This window comes from Geospiza fortis, unplaced genomic scaffold (genome assembly GCF_000277835.1).
Source record: "Geospiza fortis unplaced genomic scaffold, GeoFor_1.0 scaffold471, whole genome shotgun sequence".
Taxonomy (NCBI): Eukaryota; Metazoa; Chordata; class Aves; order Passeriformes; family Thraupidae; genus Geospiza; species Geospiza fortis.
In genome coordinates, this window is record NW_005054443.1 from 367,313 (window position 1) to 392,862 (window position 25,550).

At 42.9% G+C, this 25,550-nt stretch overlaps 1 protein-coding gene across 15 annotated transcripts in view; it reads right to left on the minus strand.

The window, feature by feature from the left end:
- The window catches only part of EPB41L3 (erythrocyte membrane protein band 4.1 like 3), a 94,544-nt gene extending 71,910 nt beyond the window's left edge, over nt 1-22,634 (minus strand). For all 15 annotated transcript variants that reach the window (XM_031062260.1, XM_031062252.1, XM_031062265.1 and 12 more), the window contains exon 1: nt 22,539-22,634. The gene's annotated coding sequence lies outside the window, so the exon portion shown is untranslated. The remainder of the gene's footprint in view (nt 1-22,538) is intronic.
- Nucleotides 22,635-25,550: the final 2,916 nt, after the last annotated feature.

Genomic DNA, 25,550 nt, shown 5'->3' on the forward strand with positions numbered 1-25,550 from the left:
AATGAAGCAGCATGAGGGTCTGATGAATTTCTGTGGGACATAATGCAGGAGGTGTTCTGCTCTCTGCAGCACCAGGGAGAGGTATACAGCATATTATATTTAAGACTGGGATTCATATTTTTTTGAAAAATATGCACTGAAGAGTGTCAAGAAGGGAGTAGGAAGAACAATAGCAGCTTTAGAAAATGTGACCAGTGGAAAAACATTTAAGGAGCTGGACTTGTTTACTCTGGGAAAGGAAATAGAAAGAGGGGCTGGTAAGAGCCTTGCAATACATTCAAGCTTCTTGCAGACAGAAAGTAATCAAGCATTTGCTAACAGTGGAGCAAGAGCTTGATTGGCATCAAGTGGGATTTAGAGTAGACAGCATATCAACTATAATGCCAGTCAAGAAGAGGTTATCTATAGCTGTGTGGAGTCATCATGGGACACTTACATACTGATAAAAAAGCAACAAAATTTTCTGTTTGCAACTTTGTAAAGCATAAGATATTCATATTTCTTCTATTTTGCTACCCCTTCCACTTTGGTCGACTACCCTAAATTCACAAAATGTATTCACTTCTGTTTCAGAGCACCTGGATGCATAGGGTGACATTTTTGTGTCCTGTTTACCTTTAATTTCTATGAATCAATGAAATTGCCTGCATCTGTTTTGCTCTCTGAATGGGGGACTTCACACAACAATAAAGCCCAGGATCACTGCCATTTCTGCTGTCCCACTTGCACACAAGGTTTATGAAGAGTTTGACTGACCATGTTCCCTGAAAACACCAGATCACCTTCTGGAGGTCATAACACCTAGAGCACCCCAAGGCTACCCTAATTTCTGAACAGGAGAAGAAAAATCAGGCCATCATAACATGTTTTGGATCACTTTTTCTTGTCCTGCTGATCCAAGCAGTTTTCCCCAGGGGCAAACACGGATTTACCAGCGGAAGAAGGGAACTGCATTTTGCCACTAATTTCTCTGTTCAGGTCTCCAGGCGTGGGAAGCAGTTGCTGCTGCACCCTTCCCTGCATCCAGAGGGAGGGGTGGCTCTGCCCTCCTCATCCCCCACTGCCAGGATTGATCCACCAGCTCCAAAAGCAGCATGGATTACAGCCACTGCCCACCACTCAGGCCAGTTCCTGCAGATGGCTCCTGCCTGGAAGATCTCACGTACACGAGCTGGCAAGCACACACCTCTCTGAGAGTGTTGGGTGTAACTGTAGAAATGCACAATTTAACCCAAACCTGACAGTTGTTTTATTCATTTAAAAAAACCCAAAAGGTGAAAGCAGAACTCATCCTGAGAAACACAATGAACTGCTGCTTGTAACAGACTTCAGCAAAACGTCTGCTCCCAAAAAAGCTTTAATCCACTCAAATACTGCATTGCAGGAAGGTAAAGGGAACCAGAAATAATACACAAATAACTTAGTAAGTCTGTATAGTGAGAAACAACAGGGAATTACAGGAAGGAGGCAGATGTGAGGAGGAGGAGAAGGAAATGAAGAAACCCATAATGGAGAACACAGCAACATCCCACAGATGTTGATCGTGAGAGAATCGCATAGAAACACACCCAACTTCATCCCTCATTTCCAGATTTCATTGAAAAATCTTGGAAAAAAAACCCACAGAAAAACTGGTTGTGGTTTGATTACAACCAATTGATAAATACTTCATTCAGAAACCAAAAAGGCAAGAAACAGCCCTTGATGGCACAGGCTGATTTTCTGCAAACAAGTGACTTTGATTACTTGGGTTACATTTACATGAGGTTTTGACCTTTCTAAATTGCTCTGGAGCCAAATGTTCACATGGGGCTCCCTGTGCAGCATTCACTATTTAAAAGTTGTATTTAATGTCACAGAAGCTGAGTATGCTTCAGGCATCACATCATTAAAGTTCATAGTCTCTTATATTGAGCAGAAAATAGAACCAATTCAAACTTAAAAAAAAAAAATAGTTTCACGGGGTTGCTGACACATGGCAGGTGTGCTACATTATCACACTACCCTCAGGCCAAAATACTGTAACACCTGTGAACAATATTTTTTGTTTCATGCAGTACCTAAATAGACTGTGCTCCAGTGCTCCAAGCCAGTGACCTGCCTAACCTCACAGAAACAAGAGAATCACACAGACAAGGTACAAATCACAGCATCAAGCCCATCTCCTCCAAGGGCTTCTGACTGCCTCTGACCAGACATTTATCATTCCAGCTCAGGGGATGGAAGAGCCTATGAAGTAAAAGAAAATTTGAACTGTAATTTAAAAATATCATCTCAACTTTTCTGATTTATCTTATTAATTAGAATCCAGCAAATAAACCACTTGTTTTTTGCTTTATTTTACTGAATGGTGCTTGAAAAAGTCACAAAGGACTGCTCACTGACAAATTAAACTCTCCCTAGCTTATTACTTCCAAAGGCAATGTAGCAGTATAATTTTTTTGGGGGTTTGTTTGGATTTCTTTTCAGTGACTGGATACTTTTTCCCCATTTTTATGGTTTGCAGGGAATTCACTTACGTTTTTGTGGCCTTTTTTCCAATCCAGTGTGGTTCAGAGATGGAAGAAAGGAAGACAGGCATTTTGCAGCCAGTAGCCTGATGCCTCTTTCAGCTGGCCACAGCCATTCCCAGTGTCCAGCACTGCTCCTTCCCAGCAAGACACAAATCAGCACAGCAAGCTCTGCTCCCAGCTCCCAGTCCTGGCACAGGCTCACAGGCGCTGCTGCCCTGCAGCATGCTCAGCTTCAGCAGGTTTTCCATAAACCTCCCCAGAACTGAGCATTTTAAAAGCAGTTTTTTATGGGGGCCATGAATCACTTCTTCTCAGAAGCAGATGTCTGACCTGGGTCATGCAAGGCAGGATGCCTGAGCAATGGTTTCCCCCACAACATCCCAGAGCAGTGCTTGCTCTCCATCTCTAGGAGCTCCAGGTGGATTCCTCCATGCTGGATTAAAATAATTGAGAAAACTTCAAAAATTCAGGCAGATGCCAAAGGAAGGAAGAAGTCACAGGCAGTGAAAAAAATGCAGAGGAACCACCCTGAATTCATGCTGGGTCCTAGTTAAATAAAGGCAGCTCTGTGTGATGAGAGCCATCATGCTGAGACCTGGGGACAAAAGTGCTCCTACTTAGTCTTCCTCTTTTGCTTTTGTTCCTTTCTATACTAATGCTAATTTTACACCCCGTGTTTCAACTTTTGAAGGCACTAAATGGGTCTGATGCAGCAAGACTACTTGATGGTGAGGCATCACAGTGTTTTTAGTTGTAATAGCTTCTGTTTTTCTGAAATGGATTATTCATTTCATATTTAGATATTAATCTCCTGGGCATTCATGTCAGTTTTGAATATAAAACACATTCCACAATATCAAGTAAAAGACTTTCCACTATGCAGCACTACATCAGGAAACCACAGGCTCCCCAAACAAATTAAAATCTTGTGCACCTAAACAACCAAACCCATGGCATCAGACAGCTAGGTTTTCATACCTAAACTCTCCTGGGATCTCCATGCTCCCCAGAGTTTTAATTACCTGCTAGACATTACAAAAATACTGCTCAATTGGCACCAGCAGCTAGCCCATGACACGTGTGCTCCAGGTTATGCTGTCACTGCAAAAACAATCTCCCAGCATCATCTGAAAATGCAGTTCAACATTTCCCTCTCCCCCACTCCCAAAACTCAAATGCACATACCAGCAGTCAGCCCTAACACCTCACAGACACCAGCTGTAAAATCATGTGTTGGATGCAAACCAGGATCTGAGGATGGTGTGGGAGCAGGGACTTCTAGGAACAAATTGGTCAGTGGAAATGCATGAACAAGTCTATTTATGATGGGTCCAGGCATCTGTAGAGTGATCTCACTTAAAATCAGGCAGAAAGCAGGATTCTCTTCCAGAGTCAGTCACACTTGGATTTAGATGTTTTAGAACCTTTTTAGTTACATGTTTCCAAAGCACAGGAAGCTCCTTTTGCACCTCCCAATGCACACTAGTTCACTCCTGAGGGTCATTGGCACAATCAGCTCTGTAGGGAATTAAGAGAAAGCTTTCGGTGTCTTCACATAACATCCCAGTAAAGCCAAAATCTTTCACCATCTGTGCAGCTACACCATAGTACAAGGATTTGCAGACCAGCATCCAATACAGCCTGACAAAGAAAATAGCTTTCTTTAAAGAGGCTCTAACCCTTTTTACCTATTAAACCCTGAAATGCTGCACATACAGCTCCATAGTAATTACATTATATAGTCCTGACCCAGTGTTATACTGGATTATGCTGTCTCTGAAGATGGATGTCACCAGATCTGGCAATTCCTCTGCAATGTGTATGACCTTCTTGGAGTTCAGACACATAAAAATGACAGCAGCTCAGAGAGGACAGAAGGGGTTGAGGCAATTGGGACAGACAGGTGGCCTAAAGTGTCCCCACAAGACAGCAGTCAGAAAAAAAAAACGAGGGCGGAGGGAAAACAAGAAAGCAGAAAGTTGCAGTAATGCAGCTTAATCACACACACGGGGAAAAAAAAAAAAGTTAAGAGGGAATAGACTCTTGCAGCAAAAAAGCTCTTTGCAGCTTTTAAATCACTAGGGTTTAAAAGAAAGTAAGTCACATAAATCTAGGTTACTCAACAGAAAGTGAGCATTTTAAATTATAATAAAAAAATATATATTCTGTATCAAGTTCATAATTTGAGAGAAGTAGTGAAGGTAATTAAGCTAGATGCTGCAATTCCCAAACTCTGTAATAAATTACTCTAAAATTATTTCCTTCCCCACATACTTTTAAAAAATATATCTTTGCTAAATGTTTTATGGTGTGTTTTTAAGACTACAAATTCTGTCCACTACAGAAGGCCACTAATTCTGCCACTACAATCTACCTTAATTTAAGGAGAATTCTACAATTAACAAAGTGAGACACTTTGACACTGGATCCTATTTAATGTGCTGAGTTTCAAACTTGTCACATGTGCTAATGAGGTAAGTGCCCAAATCAGCAAAACAAGTCCATGAACAGTGGCTTTTGCCATCTTTCCTCCCGATGTTATGCAGGAGCCTATGCAAGAGTCTCTGGCCAAGTGACAAAGGACTGCTGGGCATTGTAACTAATGATTATTTTATACCAAATCTATTTCCTTCAGTACCCTTCAGGTCACAGCATGTAAAATTCATTTACATTCCACACTACATGCTAGTTTGGGTGGAAAAAATAAAAAAGTAACTGGGTAGCTGTCTTACTCCTTACTGGAAAATTTGCTCAGAAAGGCATTTATAATTTCAAAGTTTAACATATCAAACAACTTTGATACCTTAGTGAACAATTCAACATTCTCAGGAGCTAATAAACATGTAGGAAATACAGTTACTCCCTAGAGCATCATAAATGGTGACTCAACAACCACAAGCTTCTCCTAGAGCTATGTCTGATGCTAGATTAACAAGAGTCACATTTCACCTCTCCTTCCCCTCTTCTGCTCCCTCTGTAGTCTGTTTTCCATGGGGACACAAAACTCCATGCCAATATTCACAGGGCCCTTACATCTGAGCTAAAAAATGAATGAGGTAATCCACCCCCTCCCTGGATGTCATGAATGCTGCAGGGAAGTGGTACCCTGCAGCTGGGCTCCAACCCGTTCTGCTCTCTCTCACCTTCACTATATACATGTGTTTTACTACAGCTGGGGCCACAGACACTTTTCCCTCAAGGAATCACGGCTTTAGATGTTTGCAAAGAAGTAAGAAATCAACTAACTCTTCCCCCAGCTCCAGAATGGCATTAATGATCCCTACAGCAGCAGTCACCACATTTTCTTTGAGAGATACAGACACCAAAGCATGCCAAAAGTACCACCACAAAACAAGCACATCAGATGCATACTGCACCTTAATTAGGGAGCTCATCTTGCACACTGACTTCAATGCTCCATGGTCCCCTTCCCAGCCCACCTTGTCTGAACTCTACCTGACATATATTTATGTCAACTGTTACTAAAATCCCACAATGCTGAAGTTTACATGTTCCCCATAGGCCATTTATTGCATGGCTCCCAAGCCTTGTTGTTTGGGAAAATTTTCCCAAATGTCTGACCTAGTTCTTCCCACTTGAAATGTACTGAGTTCTCCTCACCCTGACAATAGTGGATGCATAGCATGGCTCCGCAGCTCACAGACAGCTGCTGTTTGCCCCTCAGACCACTCTCTGCTCTGCCTCTTCTGGCAGTCCTATTTTTAGTCCTCTCTCAGGCTCTTTCTTCTCTGCTCTGTTCTCTTTGCCATCAGTTCACCTCTTTCCAGAGCAACAGCATCCAAACCCTACTTCCAGCTAAAGATCCACTGTCCTTACTGATGCTGAACAGCTTGCAAGGACAGCTTTATATCTGAGCTTTATTCTCTTCGTACCTCCAGCTAGCAAAGAGTTCAATATTTTCACCATATTACGACAATTATCAACTTAGTTTTAACCTTTGATTCATTCATAATCCCACAATGTTTCCTCCACACTGCTGCCTAAGGATTTCCATTGTGGATAAAAAACTAACTTAGCTACATTTTATCCAACAAAAAGTGAGGAAATAACCCTGCTTAGTAGCTAGATATTATTTAATTTTTTAAAAATTTTATACTTACAAAGTCCCTTCTCTCTTGATGTGTATCATTCAAAAAATTAAAGCATTTATTATCATACAAGATCTAGTTTCAGTGACAGGAGTGCATATGATTTATGTTAGGACAACTGCAGCTCCCTGTATCCAAAGTACATTCACGCCACGATACTCTCGTATTTATTAAAATATTAGGGAGTACCAATTGGAAAAATTTCCAATTTCACCTACAGTTTCAACTCACTGCTGACATATACACTCCAGTTCCTTGACAGGTCTTGGGGGCATCAGAAACTTGGCCAGGCTGACCCCCAGCATGTTTGTTGTAATGGTTTCACAGGAGCTGAGAGCACCTTCCAAGCAAGGCAGGAACTCTAAAGTTCTTGTCCACTTTCAAGAGCCACAGGGCCATTAAGCTGACCTGAGTGGCATTGCTGGCAGTGTCACAACTTATTAATAAATTGAGAGCAAGCTCACATCTGCTAGGAAAGGAAAGTCTAGTCTCCCTCATTTTATGGTCTCTAGCTGAGTCAAGCACATTAAAATATGTATTACCTCTGTCTACCTGTCACTTCGTGTAACATGCTTAGGTGAACCCATGGCTGCAAGCCAGAGCCCAAACTGTTCCAACGCAAGCAGTGCTTTTGGGGAGAAGTTATTTGCAACAGAAGTGTCAGGTTCCTCTCAGCATGCTGGCAAACGTTTGCCTCAACCCTTACAGAACCAAAAGTTAAATGGTGAGGAAAGACTGCAATTTCAGGTTAATTCTGGGCATCGTAATATGCTCATGAAATGAACTACATGCTCTGCCTTAGCAATGAAAAATGGAAAAATAAAACGAGAAATCGAGACTGATTCCTTTCATATGTATTTTAAGAACAATTTCAATGCTGGTTTCTCAGGAGGGAACTAAACCCCAGCCTATGTTCCTCTACCAAGGAGACCTTGTCTTCCTACCTTTGGTACCAAGAGTGAACGTGCCTTGGGGACATGAAGCCAAGAAAGAGCTGACAGGCCAATATAGGATTCTGCTTCATTCCAACCAAGTGGTAGACAATGGCTGGCATTCAGACAACTGAAAACTTGCAGAGAAGCTAGTTCAAGCTGGCTTAAGTGGATGCAAGTGTGGGCTTGGATATTTAGGAGTTCTTAAGAAGAAAAGCAGCTTGCAATATTTCAGGGTGGGGTTCTGAGACTTTCTTTTTTGTCTAATCCATTAGTAGTAAGTAAGACCAGGAACATGGCAGGGTCATGTATGCCCAGAACTGCATCTAAGCTTCAGAATTACAGCTGCAATTAATGAGTTCTCCAAGGGGGACTTGGAGGGACAGGGGGAAGAAGAGAGAAGAAGCAACTGGAGGGAAAAAAAAAACCACCAAAACTGAAACTACCCAGAAAACCACAGCAGCCTGCAGACTGAGCAAGTTAGAGATTTCTTCTCTTGCTCACATGCAAGCACACAATCAAGGGCACAACTTCCAAACCGCACACATTTGAGGTTCTTCCCTGTTTCACCCCATTTATAATCTTTTACAGTCTTGTAAAAGTGTACTGCCTTCAAAAAGGCAAGGATTCTTTTTATCTCTTATTGTTTCATCTGCAGTTCAGCACTTGACCTGCACTGACATAACCTTAAGTGACTCAGGTTAAACTATCCAGCTTCACCATCCCTAAAGTGAGATGCATTTTATTAGGGTTTTTTCCTTTTTCCTCTTCCTCTGCTTACACTTCAGATGACAGGAAATGCCTGCTGGGAATTCTTGTCCAGCATTTTAAATAGCACATGAAGTGCTTTCTGTCCAACATCAGACAGCTTCCCATGAACTGTAAGCTCTCCAAGAACCAGAGGTGTAAATACCTTTGTCTCTCCTCAGTGAGTGGGAAGCAGCTGGGCCAGAGAGGGAGCCCACAACCTCTGTGTGCCACTGCACCCACCCAGCACCTACTCAAGCCAGCAAGGACAGAAGACACCATCAGCCCCTTCACTCAACCATTCAGCTCCAGCTGTAACCAAAACTGGCAAGCATCCAAAAGCTCCCGATTTTTTTATGAATATTATTTTGTTATTTTTCAAGCACTCACTGTACCACCCTATACACCTCAGCCATACATTCATTAAGGTTGGTCACATGCAAGTAAGTGCAGACAGGCTGAATTATTTTTGCAACAACCTCAGTGTTGTAACACCCAGAAGTCTCATAGGAGACAGTTTTGCAGCTTATTAAAATAAATACATTTCTGTGCACTGCAAGTTTTAATTGTCAAGGAAGATCATGTGCAGCTATAAATCTATGAAATGTATTATAAATAACACACATGATCAATTTAGTTTAATATTAATGGAGAAGATGATTCTTTGAGTTTATTCGTCTAATAATGTGGCCATAGCTGTCTGCAAGGTACAGCAGGTCTGCTACTATGGCTGAATAGAAGGCAATTTTAACACTCACATAAAAAAAGGATAAATCCAAACTTCTCTAAGATAGAAACACCAACAAGCCATGATTGCACATCTGTTTCAAACACTCTTCATAACAAAAAGGCTGGATTTTTGGTTTGGGTTTTGTGGGGTGGTTGGGTTTTTTGGGTTGCCTTTGGGAGTTTCTTCAATTTGGGGGGTTGGAGGGGTGTTTGATTTTTTGGGGGGATTTTTGTTTTTCTCAAAAGATGGCTTATGTTATAATTCTCTGTCCTCTCAGAGGAGGACATCTGCTTACTGCAGAAAGCAGTTTTTTGTTAGGAAGCAGACTTGTTAAGTCATGTATGCACCTAGCAAGCTTAGGTCTGGCACACATCCCTTCCAACTCCTCTTCATTCGAACAAAATTTATATAGTGGAAAACCTGTGCCATAGAAGAAAAAAAAAGTTATTTAGCTATTTTCAGAACAGACTGAATGTATGTGAATGAAAAACCTAAACTGAGTACCTAGGAGAATGACAGAACAGGAGGACTGGCTCAGCCTTAACACTGTGGTGGCTGTAACCAACCTTGCCCTTTGCAGTGTTTCTAACCTCAGCAGTAGTGCCTGACCTGTACAATGGGATTTATGGGTGCCCTGAGCAGATGCAGAACTATTTCCCAATGTATTGCTTTCAAAAGCAAAAGGATTTGGAGTTTCCCTCAAACTGCATGTGTGGGTCTGTAACACCAGGTAAAATGTGCTTACAACCCCTACACTCCATGCCATGAGTTTTCTCACTTGTTTTAGTTCACAGGTCTTTGCCAGCACAAGCAGTGTGCTGCTTGGGACAAGAGCAAAGCCAGTGCATGGCATGGGCATGTCAGGGCCTCGGCCCAAACATTTCATTGTATGGATCCCCTTCTCTCAGGCCAACTCCACTCTCCTAATGAGGATATGAGTACATGCTTCTCTCCTGGTTTATATTTATCCCTGGCCCAGGTGCTGTTTTCCAACTGTGAACGCAAGCTCCCCTGTGCTGGGGACTCTGAAACTGAAAGAAAGAATTTTTCCCCCCTCCACAAGTGCAAGGGGGGTAAAATGAATTCACTCAAACTGGTGTCACATGCCAAGGCACAAAGGCCTCGTGTTTTTGAATGTTCAAAGCCAGCATATGTTTGTCCCTATGCTTATCTTCTATATGTTTTTGCTTCATTGAAGCCTACAGCAAACAGCTGTCATTAACATTCACCCCTTCTGCACCACTTTCCTTAATCCCTAACTGACTTCCTAGCCTATAATTAAACTTTCCAGCTGCCACATTAAGACATGGCACCAATATCCATCATTTATTTCTAAGTAGTCCTTAAAAAGCTCTTTTTCCAATTTCCAAGACCATGGACTAGAATCAAAGCCTCTTGCCCTTACAGGTTTTTGGCTAAAAACCTTCCATTCACTTAAAAACTGTCTCATCTTTTACTAGAGAAATTAAATGGCAAAGGAGTATTATCTTAACAACTAAACTAATGCATTTTTATAGTGCCAATAGCTGGAATGCAAAGAGCTTGAAAACTGATGCATAAACACTGCATGTGTTTACACATTTTGTATGGAAAATATACTAGAAAGAGCTCTATAACCAACAGCATTTACAAAGCTGTTTGGTTCAAGCCCAAAGTTTAAACAGGAGCCTGAATTAAAATAATGAAACGCCTGATATCTTACTTCAGATTGCAACAGTAAATTGGGGTTAGCACTTCAATCTTGAAAATGTGTTTTTCACATTCATGTAAGAGATTATTTGAACAGCAGAGCTAGTTGACAACATTTCTGTCTGCTACTATCCTTGCAGTGTTCAAGAGGACTTGATATTTTATAAGAAAATTACTGGCTTCACAGTTGAAAAAGGGAGAAGATGTCTGAAGCTAATGCTGTACTTTTTGGTAACAGGACATAACAAGACCCCCAGGAAGCTGAACAAAGCAGGTGAAGGCAGTGTAACACCCAGTGGGAACACAGCGTGGGGTTCAAAGACTCATCATCCACAAGCCCTTCAGATCCACTACAAGAAAAGTCCCCGAAACAGCCACAAAATGTTGTTATTTTTGTAAGCCCCAAATGTCTGGGACACCTGCTGAGGCTTTGAGCCCAAAAGGTTTCCCCAACCTAAACCTGCAGGCTGGACAGACATGCATATCATCCTCAATCCCAGAGCTCTGCAACTCTGCACACCAAAACCCAGGAGCCTTTATCTCCAAATACTATCTGTTATAGAGTAGGGCAACATCTGCTTGACTGCTGAAGCACCATCACCGAAAACAGCAAGCAGGCTCCATTCATAGCATGATTGGCAAGTGCCAGCTGGCAATCCTGACAGCCCAGAGCCTGTAGCCTGCTGATGAAGGCTCAGGGACGTTTGGGACCAGCTACCTTGGCGTCTCCTTCACCATGTTCAGGAGTCACAGCATGCTCTGGTTTTGCCTTTTGCCTCACGTGGCAGAGTAAATATGAGTGCCAAGATGCAGCCTTCATGTTGATGAAACTGCAGGCTGGTTTCATAGAGGATGGAGCTGCAACTTTGCTGGAAGTTACCAGCCATTTAAACAAAGTGGGGCCCCTTCAGGAAAGGAGGGCATTGCTTTTCCATGTCATACTACTGCTTGAGATTAACAATTCAACATCAAGGTTTTAATGGATTTCCATAACTGTGCAATCCTGTGCAGGATTTATCAGCTACTGCAAGGCTATTTTGATAGGCTACCAGATTAATCACTCAAGTTTTGTCAAGTCTAAAAGCATCACTTCTCAGCAAAGAGATCATGCCAGACAGGTGCAGAACTTCAAAGCCTGAACAACTATGGCTTTGTTCCTATCATCAAGGCAAGAAAGGTCAATATTTAGGTGAAAATGGATACACTTTCAGGTCTCTCTAAACTACAGGTGAAACGTTTCTCCCTCCTTACATTAAACATATAATTTTAAAGACGGGTTTCGAAGAGTGTGTGTGACACTCTTAAGCTTCAAATACGTATGTGTTGAGAGGTTAGGAGAACATGAAAACAGTATTTCATTGAAACCCGTTTGTCATTTTTAATCACAGGATAACTCTAGAAGAGGTGTGACTGATGCAATTTAAATTTTCACCTGACAAACTGAATTATTCATCTTGGCGGCGCCTACGACAAAAGACCAAGCGGAGCAGGCAGTCAGTCAGCCACCAGCCCCAGGAGCTGCTACAGAGCATCCTTGAGAAGGGGAAGCCATGTCCTGCAACACCACCGGGTGAAGGCCTGCTCCTCGCAAGCACTACAGCCAGGAGGGCCCAGCATCTCGTCCTTGTCCCCACTGCTACCTCCTACCTTTTGGTTTCCAAAGCGGGGTAGAACTCTGGGCAGGCCCACTGATAAGAAATGCTGTGGTTTGCAAGGATGATGACAGAAACAAAGTTGAAGCCTTTATCTCCGCCTGGAAAAATCTGTGTGTTCTGTAATTGTGGCTCTGATGGGGAGGACTAAGGAGTCTGAATGGCTTTTTATTTGAAACTGAATGAAAACTTTTCCTGTTGCTAGTCACTACTTCATTTGCCAGGGATGGGACCTGAGGGAATGGCCTGAAGTTGTGTCAGGGGAGGTTTCAGTTAGATATTAGGAAAAGGTTCACCCAGAGGGTGTTGGGCACTGGAATAGGCTCACCAGGGAAGTGGTCACAGCACTAAACCTGGCAGAGCTCAAGGAGTGTCTGGACAATACTCTCAAGCATATGGTGTGATGATTGGGCCAGGAATTGGACATGAAGATCCTTGAAGGTCCCTTCCAATTCAGCTTATTTGGTGTGTCTGTGAAATACTCCAAGCTCATGCTAAGTTTTCAAGGAATTGTCTTTTTCTAATGGAATTCACTTGACATCATGCCTTGTGACCCCAGTTCTGGAAGATACCATGCATTTTTCAGAACTGTTTTCCTAAGCAATGCTATATTATTACTCTTATATCCCAATTTTCTGCCTCTCTAGTATTAGTGATCAACAGAGTTTCCTCATTGTGTGTCCTACCAGAATTGAGAAAGAAATAAAGTTCCAAAAATTTCCACAGTGTTAATAAAATGGGGTTTCCATACACCACAACTTTAGAATAGTAGGTTAAGAGTAGGTTATCCAAGGTCTTAAAACAAAGACTAAGTGCCAGCAGAAAGTAGGATTCCTTGCCTGGAAATGTAGAGATGTTGGGCTTAAACATGAGATTAGCCAAAGAGTGAATTCTGCTCAGCCCACATCTCCAGTATAGTTTTAAGTAGGAAATAATTCTATTCATTATGTAAACTCTTATTCAGACTCTTGTTAATGTTTATGCTATCCCTTCTGAATTTCTGGACAGTTTCTTTCAGACTCAGCAGCCAACATTTAATTAAGAAATATTTAACAACTAGTGTTTTTTAAACAACGTCACGTTTGCAGAAATAATTGCATATCACATCTACTTTACAAAATCAAAATACAGCCAGTGGAAACCAGATACAAAACACATGCTTTCAGCTGAGCTAGTTTTGTTTAGAAAATGAACAGACAATGTATTTCCCTGGCTGAGGACCTTGATCTGTTTGCCAAATACTGTCCTGCAGAGCTTTTTCTTCTTACAACAACATTCCAGGCACAGAGGACGCTATCAAGGAAGCACACTCACAGTTCTGCAGGTTAGGAACAATGATAACCTTGGCGTGCCTTAAAAGAAAGGTGGCAAAGCATTTTCAGTGAAGCACACAATGCAGTATGTAGTTAATGTATCTGTTTTATCCCTTTATAGCTGCTCAGAAGCCAGAGAGTAATGGGTATCTTCTTAGGCAATTAGAAAGTTTTTAATATGATGTTTTGTTGCCCCACTTTCTAGTGCATGCCAGCACTTTTTCACTTAGGAAAAGAAGAAGCACAGCAAGATTTCTTATGAATCTACAGAAATATCAAACACTTATATCAACTTCCACAGATTGGTTTAAAGAAAGAGGTATAACTACACCAAAATGTTCTTCAAAGCAGCATCACAGGATCAGAAGGACATGAGGGGCATCTTTTTTTGTACCAGCTATTTTGCTTTTAGATAGAAGAAATACTGGTTAGAGTTAGAAAGGGGCACTTCAGATGATGGAAAATGCAGGACACAGGGAAACAAGAAAATAAATTGCAATACCCAAACTCCCACTGGGGTGAGGCGAGGTGATTCAGAGCAGCAAGGGATGGGGAAAACACAGTGATCGTGTCTGCAAAGCAGATAGGTTAAAACAACATTGGAGCTTAAGAGAGAGGACGTGAGGGAGGACGTACAGAGCCAGGTAAAGAATTTGCTGTAATACAGACATCACTGTTACAAAAGCTGCTGGTATCCTTCTGGTCAATGTAGCCATTTTGCCCCCATGGGTAAGCCCAAAACCATGCAGTTTGCCCCGTTCTGACAAGAGACATTTTATGTCTGTTCCTACAGCACAGCAATGGGAAGTTGGTAACAATTTAAAAGGAAGGAACTTTCTTTATTCTTCAGCTCTGCATCCTTAATTCAATCACTGTCCCCTAGGGCTGAGAAAAGGACTGGCTTTACTGCTCTGCATTATCAAGTTGGCAGAGAAGCTACACAGAAAAATATTCCTAGTTTATATATGATGCAAGTGTAAGAAAAACAGTTTCAGGTTCATATAATGAAGAATAAGTCAAGAAATCTAAGTCAAAGAAGTAGCAGATAAGGAGAGAATACTTTCAAACCTTAAGTATGAAATTCTGTGTGGTTGAGCTTCACAAGAGCTGTGGCCTACAGGTAACAGACCAGAAATAAGAACCTTAGCACCAACACTTAAAAGCATAAGGTTGGCTTTTCAAGTATGTTTAGTTTAGCTTTCAAGTAAGTTCAGCATTTCTTTCATATATACTTTCAAGTATATCAGCATTTCACCATCACAATAATTGCATGGCATATTTAGTTTGTGCAAATAAAAGTAAGTACATTGTTTATGCAGACAGAAAGCCTGGTTGAATATATTTAAATATATTGATGAAGGAAGTGGGCGCTGTCTTTTCTCCCTGTCTTGGAAAACTGGTGAGAGCAGAAGCATTGTCTGCTGGCTCTGCTTCTCCAGCTGAGGCATGAAGGGATTCCCAAGCTCAGGATAGTGAGACAAATCAGCTATTCTCTGTTTCTTAAGAGCGTCAAGATTAAATAGGGTGGCATGAGAAGTGGCTGCGGGTGATGGTTTGGTTTTTTTTTTTCCAAAATACCCACCATAGCCCATGAATAGATGATTAAAATCCACAAATACTAGTAGTGGCACTGAGGGCAGGACTGAACACAGAAAGCAAACCACTGTCAATACCAGATCTAAGCTGGCACAGAGCCTGTCCCCAGCCTCTGTTTTCTGCACTTAGCACACTACCCCTGCAAGTAACTGATGAAACCCCAACAGTGCTGGCAAAGTATTAAAGGATCCTCCTAATTGCCACGCTTCAAATTCCAGCTCTAAGCCCGCTAAGAGAAAGTCTGCAAAACTCTTTAATAAACCATAGAAATCAGAGACGAAAATTAGGTCACGTCACCCACGCCTCCGATCTGCACTGTGAGTCTGTTACCCCTACAGTGCTGCCGAGTGCTCCGTCTCGACAACTCCTAAATGATTCAAGTGCTGAGGTTTCTCCCAATTCCCCAGGCAGACTGTTACACAGCCCAGTGAACATCACCATCCATGGGCTTTCCACTGACCAGCCTCATCCTCTCCGTACCAATTTTATCTTTGTCCCATTTTGTTCTGTTCCTATTTATATCTTCCTCCAACTTCCCCAAATCTGCTCTTGATGCTACCTCAACCACTATCCGGCAAAAATTGTTGCTCAGGAAACGTTCTTCTGCCTCTCCTGTAATACTGCTGTAGTGTGCTGCTATTTTTAGGAGAAAAAAGGAGGTGGTAAGGGAGTGAAAGGCTGCCAGCTCCAGCTGTACAAGAATAATGCTCCAGTACAGTGGAAACTACATTACAGTGTTTCTCTTTAAGCACATATAATTGACCAAAACCTTAGTCTTCTGGAATGATCTAAATGGGAAAGATAGAAGAAATGGAAAAGACAAACTCCAAGGTTAAAAAAAACCCCTTGTCATCTCACTTCACCTTTCAATCCTACAGCTGGGCTCTTCCTTCCAGGGCTGTTCTTGAGATTTTACAGCAGCACTGCCCAGTTAGACACGTGATTAAAGTAGCAACATACTGCCATTATCCTAGAATAATTTAGGTTGGAAGGGACCTTAAAACTCACCAGGTTCCAGCCCCCTTGCCATGGACAGGGACACCTTCCACTAGACCAGGTTGCTTAAAGCCCCATCCAACCTTGCCTTGAGCACCTGGCCTTTGGCAATGCTTTCAGCCACATGGGGTGAATCTTGGGGTGTTCTGGACAGGTCCAGGAGTTGGATTTTATGATCCCTGACGAGGCCTTCCAACTCAGTATACTCTATGATTCTATGACTTTCAGGGATGGGGCATCCACAACCTCTCTCGAAAACCTGGTCATTCCTCCTTTTCCTATCACTACATGCTCGTGTAAAAAGTCTCTCCAACTTTTCTGTAAGGCTCCTTAAATGTCCCAATGCAGTCTCCCCAGAGCCTTCTCTGCTCCAGTCTGAACAACCCCAACTCTTTTAGTCTGTCTTCTTAGCACAGGTGCACCAGCCCTCTGATCACATTCGTGGCCCTCCTCTGTATCTGCTCCAACAGATCTACACTTCTCCTGTGCTGGGGACCCCAGGTGGAAGCAATATTCCAGGTAAGGTCTCATGAGAGCAGAACCTCAGCTGGCTGGCCACACTCCTTTTGATGGAGCCCAGGATGCTGTTGGCTTTCTGGGCTGTGATCATGCCTTGCTGTCATGTTGAGCTTCTCTTACACAAACACCTCCAAGGATTTCTCCTCAGGCCTGCTCTCAATCCATCTATCAGCCTGTATTTGACCTTGGGTTTGTCCTGACCCCTGTGCAGGGCCTTGCACTTGACCTTGCTGAACTTCAAGAGGTTGACATGGGCCCACCTCTCCAGCCTGTCACGGTCCCTCTGAATGCCATCCCTTCCCTCCAGCACGTCAGCCACACCAAACCACTTGGTAGTGTCAGCACACTGCGTGATCATTAAAAAATGATCAATTAAGAAACCTGCTTACAAGAAGCCACTTCACCTTGGGCCAGCCCCTAAAGTGGAAGTGAGACCTGTGTTTTATGCCTGCTCCAAGACACAGTGGCATGCTGACCTCCAAAAAGGCAGCTGCCCATCATTCTCCAACCTCCCCGGCCAATGCCAATGCCAGACAGTGTACACAGAGAGCTCTGTGCAACCAGTGCCGGGACCATCAAGACCATCAAACCAAACTAAAAGACGCTGCTTTCCTGAGCACACACTTTTATACATCACCCACCGTCTTTATCAAACCTGGTACTTACTGATATGCAAGGTTAGGAACCACTACCAGGAACAAAGCAGAGGTATCAGATTTTTTGCTACAAATAATTGTCACAGGCAAGCAGTGATATTTCTCTCTGTATGTATGCATATATCCATGCATGGACTCCCAGTGCATCTGTGGGGCACCTTCAGGAATCACACCATGCTGGGAGCAGAGGGGCTAAGCTCCGTCTGCCCCTACAATTGCTCTGCAACAGCAGTAATTTAATAGAAAGAAAACAGTGATAAATACAGAGCACCTGGTGAAGTAATCATTTCCAGTGTCCTCAGAAAGCTTTCAGCTTCCTGACTAAGCTACGATTTGGCTGGGTCAGATTTTGGTACCTCCATGTAAACTAAACTGAGCCTTGCTTCACAGCCAGGCTTACCGATTTTCGTGGGAAGACTGGCGGACTAAGATACTCCCCAACATGAGTCAGGGTGCAAGAACAGGTCTCTCCGTTAGTATAAACATATGTTTCCTAGGTCTGGAAGAGCTGGTATGGTTTTTTTGGTTTTTTTTTTTCTTCTTCTGTTCTTCACAGCCTGTTTACATTTCCTGGCTTATTAAACTATATTTTATTTGCAGCCAGTACATCCTGGGAAACTGGAGGTATTACACATAATTGCCCTCAGATTCATAAAGACTAAACAAAGTAACCTCCACCACCAAGGAATCCCCCTGCTCCATTGCCACCTGCAGTGTCAAGTTCCCTGGATGCCATGAGTGGTGTCACCTCCTGCCACCAGGGAAAGGGCTGGTGCACCCCAGCATGTGGCTGTCTCCCAGGATTTACTCACCTCCTCCAGGGAGGTGGAGAGTGCTGCGACTGAGCTGCTGCAAAGGATGAAGCTCTGAGGATGCAGAGTATGAAGGAATACTCCCAAATGAGGAGGAGGAGAAGCAAGCAAGTGCCCAGGTACTTGGCCACTTTCTTGGGTGATGGGAAAAATGGAGAGTGCCAGAGGATTGGGTTCCATTAGGGATTCCACCAAAGAGCCCGAAAACAGGGGGACCCAGCCAGGGAGAGGGGACATGCAGGGGGAGCAATAGCCAAGAGCTTCCTGACTGGAGGAGCAGGACACAACTACAGAGAAGAAGAAAACCACAGGCCCAAGTGTGCAGCTTGCCCTAGTCTGATCTGGGCCAGGGCCAGGTGTTTTCCCTACCTCTATCTCATGAACATCCCACTGTTCATCAACAGGGCTCCAAACAAAAGCCCACCAGGGTCAGCTGTTGCCACCTCAGATTATTCACTCACTTGCTACCTGAAGCCCATCTAGAAACAAAAACCAACTCCTGTTTTGGGAAAAAAGGCTGCAGTAAAAGCCAGGCAATGGGTACATGCTATACCTTGGTAGTCCCAAATTTAAAACAGCCCTAAATCAGAATCATCAACCATTCTCTATCACACACAGGAGCTTCCTTCTCCCAAGTCTCACCTAATAGAGCAATGCTGTGACTGCTTCCCCCTGACCCATTTGCCGATAAACATCTGTTTCTTACAAATACCCGTGCATGAACAGCTATTTAAAATTGTATTCTGCTTTTTTCTCTTCACATTCCCGTACCCTTCCTGATTTTTTTTTATATTCACATATGCTTTCCATTTATTCTAGCCCTTTATCCCCAACACATGCTCTGAGTCCCCAGTTCCCACATTTTTCTTTAACCCTTTAAAATGAAAGACTTTCTCAGTGGGATCAAACATCTGGTGGGTGATCCTCATGCAGATTTCAGTACTTCTTTTGTTTCTCAGCTTGCCAACAGATCAGTTCTGATAGATAGTGAAGGCACTGAAAAGGAGTCTCTGTCTGTGGCACACAAAGTATTTCCAAGATCTATAAAGGAAAGGGTAAAAATTGATGAGGACTATGTAGAAAAGCCCACCCCCCCCTTTTTTTTTGTACTTTTTAAACTTTCATTTATGTAATACTCTTTCATGTACTGCATCCCATAGGATGCAAATAGATTCATGGTTTAATAGATTATAATTTCCTTTTTGCTTTTACCCACAAGAACAGCCAGCTCCGCTGATACAAAGTAAAATTTAAAGATTTCATTTTCCTCCAGAGACAAAAAGCTGACAATTACTCAAATTGCATTATATCAATTACTCAGGAAGGGTGCAGGAGATATTGATTTTGCTGTCTATACAGCACACTATCTCAGATTAACTCAGTTGTCCCAAATACTGACCCATTTCTGCTTTTCCAGAGCTACTCAGTCCTCAGCAATCCTCCCGAGCTTCCTCTGCACTGATGGTGATGGTGACAGCGATTGAGAGTGGCAGGCCAGGGAGCAAAGGGCCTGTAGGTTTTCTCTTACCAAAGCCACAGAAAGTGCTTATGCTCCTCTTCTCCACTACCTGGGCTGTTCTCTTTAAGAAACTGAGATCTTTCCAAAGAAAACAAGCCTTTCTCTTTGGGTGTTTCGAGCCAGTTATTGAGAGAGGCAGTCCTATGTGTCCATATACTCATTTAGACTTTGACCATTCCCCAGCCATTATAAATGGCTAACACTGGAGACTGAAAATTTAGAGAAACATGCGATAAAAGCTAGCTAATCTATCATTCTTCCAGTGGTTCACCTCTTTTAAAGACTTCCTTTATGCTACTGACTCAAACTGCTTAGTGATGCTTATTTAAGTTTAGTTCTGGGTAACACTCTTATTCTCTACAACTTTTAAACAAAATAGAAACAATCCATCATCCAGAATAAACACTTTTTCAGTCTAATTTTCAGCTTAGTTGACAGCAATCATATTTTTCAGTTATATGCATGCATTTATACCCACTTGATTAAAGAGAAATTTTGTTTGAACAAAGCACTTTGAACATTCAAACACTGCATAACATATTTCCTGTAAAAATGTGATAAATAAGATGCTAAACCACAAAATCCTAGGGCCATGCTATACACATTGAGAAATCACAATCCTGCAGACTCACAACAGTCCTCCCTGCATAGACTGACCCTTTGTTTTCAAAGCCCAACTTATATCAAACATGCACTGAACACACACACACATTTTCAGCCAAGGATGTATTTTGACGTGACAAAGTCACATAGTTTCACACTTTTGTGTTGAAAATGCCGTAGCCCAAGAAATAAAGCTGATGCTTCATCTCATGAGAGACAAGAAGTCTTTTATAACCACTTATAAATGGTTTGATGTTTTCCCTCAGACAACAAGCAGTCATTTACTGGTACGTGAGATTTTCATGAAAAGAGTCTGAATGTCACCCACCGTGAATAACACATTTAACACATTTCAAGAACTTTCTGTTAACTCATAATCATGCCTGAAATACAAAAAAAAGTGACATTTCACATATTTTAGGAAAACAACCATGCATAACCCCCATGAAACTCACAACCATGCATCAAACAACAAACATAATAAACATAGGTGCAACCACACTGCTGTGGGACAAATCTACTATCACCTACGCCTTCCCAGATTTCAAAGAAAAATCTCTGAATAACAATTATTTCTCATTAAAGACTAAATATTCAGCAGGCTTCCACTATAGACAAGAAAAGATTTCATCCTGATTAAATGAGAAATTACGTAAGTTGTAGCTTCACCTTCACTTGCTCCTTCTGGGAAGAGAGAACAGAGCCCCGACCCAAAGCAGCCCCCTCCAGTTTTGGTGCAGCTCTCCAGCAGCCAGGCACAGCCCTGCCCAGCGAGGAGCCGCCAAGGCAGAGGCGCAGGGGGAGGATGGCGATGGGTGCCACACCCTGCGCCCCCCCTCCCCCGCGGCTCCTCCTCAAGGCTAAACCTGCCCACCGCAGCAGCGGGCTCCCATGGGACGAGCTCCTGATGCGCATCCGTCCTATGGGGAAGCCTTTGGGGAGAAAAGGCCACCAGCTGCACCACTAACAGAGGGATGCGACTGCAGGCAATTAGTGAGGGGAGAGGCCGGGGCTGCGCTGGTCTGATAAAATAGAGGCGGTGTATTTTTAATGTTTCCCGATGTGTTTCGTGCTCCCTGCTGCAGCAAGCAGATCTACAGCACGCCAGCAGCTCAAGGAGCCTTCGCGTTCATGCGGTGCCATAGGGAATGAACTTCCAGCAGCTCTTACCCCAATGCAGTGCTCTCAGGCTCTCTCCTCTCCTCCCCTGATTGCCATGCAGCTCTCATCCTCGCACTAGAGCTGAAACTTTCCAACCCAAGGAGACCAGCATAGCAGTATTTGCCTATACTCTATTATGCATGTACACACTCGGAGGTGCAGCAAGAGCAGTGAATTTAACAACATCAGTGATGCAGCATGATGATCTTGACCTTTTAATACTCTGTGAAAGGACTCTTCTCCATAGAATTAGAGGAAAAGCATACATTCAACTGCATCTGACCTTTACTAGTCCAAGCCTTATGTAGTTTGCTTATGATCTTATTTTTAATGGGATTTAATAACGCTTTCTTTATAATAAACCTTTCAGTTTTCTATGGACAGAGACAATTACTGACAACACTAAAAGTATAAAAAAAGGTATCACTCAGCTCACCGGGCTGTAAAAGGACAGACGCGCATGGGACACACCTAACCCGGAGCTTTTTTCCTTTTTTTTTTTTTTTTTTTGGCGAGCAGACCTCTGACTTGCAATCATTTTGACAGAAAAACACTGTAAGTAGTTTCCCTTCAACTTCGAAGCAACGTGCATGTTCAGTGGAGAAAACAGTTTCCATCTCTGCCTCAAATGGGCACACGCCGGAGAACCGCGGAGCAACAATCGCCTTGACCCAGCGCTTTCCTCCTCCAGCATAGCCCCGAGAGAAATTAAATCAAGACAGCACAAGGCCAGACAGGGATAATTTGCTCTTGCGATTTCCACAGGAGTGCAAGTTTTTATGCTTCTCGCTATATGTGACGAAGTTTCGCCTTTTGAATGAAAAATGGGACAACCGAAAAAGACAAAATCCTTTTCCACCGACCCGCCCCGGTCCCTCTCTGGCAGCCCAAGGGCGCGGGGCCGCACCCAGGATGCGGGAGCGCCGACGGACCCGCTCAGCCCCCGCGCTGGTCGCACCCGCGGCTTCTCTATTCCCCTTTCCCCACACACCTGGCCGAGCACCGACACTTCCACGCCGCGCTCCGCGGGGCCAGGAGGAGGGATGGGGAAGAGTGAGGCGTTCTAGCGTCCGAGCCGCGCTCCCGAGCACCTGGGGCAGGGTCGGGGACTTGCCAATTTTTAGCCTGCATAAGAACAATCTTCTTTAGCTAGATAGACATACAGCTAAATTGCTGCTGTAGTTATTAAATCCTACAAATGTACATAGCATACCAAGAGTTCTCCACCCACCTTCAAGTTCAATAAAGCAATCCCGAGTATAAACATTTGTAAAAAGTCAGTATAAACCTACATACACACATCCTTTCGTTTACTAAAACATCTGTTTACAGCCTCTTCAAGATACCACTAGCAGGTAAACAGTATAGTAATTACAGCATTACATGCAGCAATTCCCTGAAGTAACAGCCAAAGAGCAAACTAGTTTTTATATGTTTTAAAAAATATATATAAATATATATATATGGTCATGATCAAGAAGAGAAGAAAAATCTACAACTTCTCTCCTCCTCACAGTTTGCACAGAAAACCTCAGGTCCTCAGACAGCAGCTACGAGGCAATATAAATCTGAAATTCAAGGTGCACAGTGGTACTTATTTCTTTCCACTCTCCTGAAGCACTGGATGACAAGCCCTCCATTCTTCTTGCTTTCAGAAAATAAAGAGCAGGCAGCAAATATCTCAAACCCTTCTGACCAAGCTTACCTGCACCAAGTAATATACAGATCTACAAAAGGAATGCCAGAAAGACAAGAAACACTTCTGGATTTATTCTTTGCTAAAAAGTATGGCCATCTTAACTGTTTCCACTAAGCTGAAAGTTTACTCTCAAACAAGCTGGTACACTCTTACTTATGTCATACCACCAGAAGGTAATACAGCTGATCAAGCTGAAAGTAGAAACGAGCATCACAGACAATGCACAAAAAAAAAAAAAAAAAAAAAAAAAAAAAAAGAACTGTACGCAGGGGAGAGCGGCAAAAGCTGGATGCCAGCCGGTTTGTGGAGGCAGCCTTCCCGCCTGCCCTACTCCCTGGGCCACCGGGCCACCGCAGGCTGCTCCCCGGACACGGCATAGAGCCACGCCACCAGCACAGGGACCCCCACCTGTGTCCGGAGGGATTCGGCCAGTTTTTGGTTCAGCTAAACGAATCCGTGTATTTAGGGAGATGAGTATAGCTGCGGCAGTTTCAGGCAAACTGAAATTTTGACTAAATCTAAAAATTAAAAATAAAAAACTAAATAAAACTAAATAAAAACTAATAAAAACTAAATAAAAACTAAAATTCCCTGCGATTGAGAAGCTCCCTGTCAACTTAAAAGCAGCAAGCTGTGAGCTGGCGAGGTCTGGCTTTGAATTACATGCGGGGGTTTTGATGGGGGGGGCATGTTACCAGCCTTTTCAATTTTAATTTTCAGTGACAAACTACACGTTCTTAAAATATGAACCGTATTTCCCTCAAGAAGATTGCCAAAACGTAAAAATAAATAAATAAATAAATAAAATCCTTTTGCACATCAGTTCCTGATCCAAAAGGGATAATGTAAAACCAAAGATGACTTTGAAGTTTGTACTCCAGTACAGTCAAGTTTGTACTCCAGTACAGACCACAACATGCCACATGTCAGAAAGCATCAAAAATTTGTAGTGCATGCAAAAGCAGTTCGGGAGGGAATTAATCTGACTTGCACCATTCCAGTGTGGTAAATACATAGCTCCTCTTAGAGCACAAAACTGAATTCTCCCTTCTACACACACAGGAGTGGCTGTTGGGTTTGAGACTGCTGCATCACCATGCTCAGAGGGACAAGAAGCAGCTGAGCTTGCTCTTTTCTGGAGGAGGAATTGACCACAGGAAGGGCAGTGATGGCTTGGCTGCAGAAAAGTGACAGATGAACACGGTCTGATGCTGCACCTTCAATCCTGGTACAGCAAAGTGGATAAATGAGGCTTATTCTCTCTTTAGATAGGGCACTTACAGAGCTCCCAAAACTTATGAGATCCAAGTCATACTCAGGGCTCTGACATGAATCAAGGGGAGAGGGAGGGGTAGGGAACAGCTCTTTTAATTAGCAGCATCTCTGGGGGATTTAAGAAGAGAAGGAGGTTTTGACAGTAGGCAGAAGCATACCATTTCTCAGATCTGCAAAACTGTTCTGTATTTCACATGGAATCGTAGCCAGCCACACACCGCCCTCTTCACCTGCTATGCAAGAGTGGCTGGCACACTGTAATGTGCCTGAGAAGCAAAGAGAATTCAAAAGGAAAATGCATGCCATCAACTAAGAGAGGGCATACCTCCGGTCACGCAGTTGAAATAACAAGACTTGTATATTCTTTTCTACCAGGAGCTCTGGAAGTCATCACAAATCACAAGGGAACGGACTTGACAGCTAAGACGCACATTAGAGTTAACAAGGTTTGATTTGAAAAAAAATAAAACAAAACAAGAGGAAAGTAAGAAAAGGACTGACTTGCTCTGAATCAAATTGAGTCTCAAAAGCAAACTAGGAGGCTCGAGAAATATTTGTGAAAAAAACAGCAAGAATTTACCAGCTCAATCTTTGGCAGCTCTTGCACTGCCCATTACAGAGGAAGGTGCTGACATCACTTTTATGCAGACACATCACAGAAGTTACTAGTGCTCCCCTGCCACCCATGTCATCCTTGAGCAGTACTGCAGGCAGATTTGCCCCACAGTTACACTATTCTCTGTGATCCCTTTTGTGGATATTCTGCATACATAATGGCATCTTTTATCTGAGGCTCTAGAAGGCTTCCAGCACATTGACTTAACCTCAAAGCATCAAGTGGTATTAACAGGCTGCTCCTACAAACAAGAAATCTTTGCAACAGATTAAAGGCAGCTGGTACCTCTGGTCTACCAATATGGGCCTAAGTTTCAGAGCTCTCAACACAGTTTTTTGGGTTTTTTTTTCATTTTCAAATGTTAGTTTCTAACTCCAAAGTGGGTTTGTTGCCCAACTTGTCATGACTTTTGT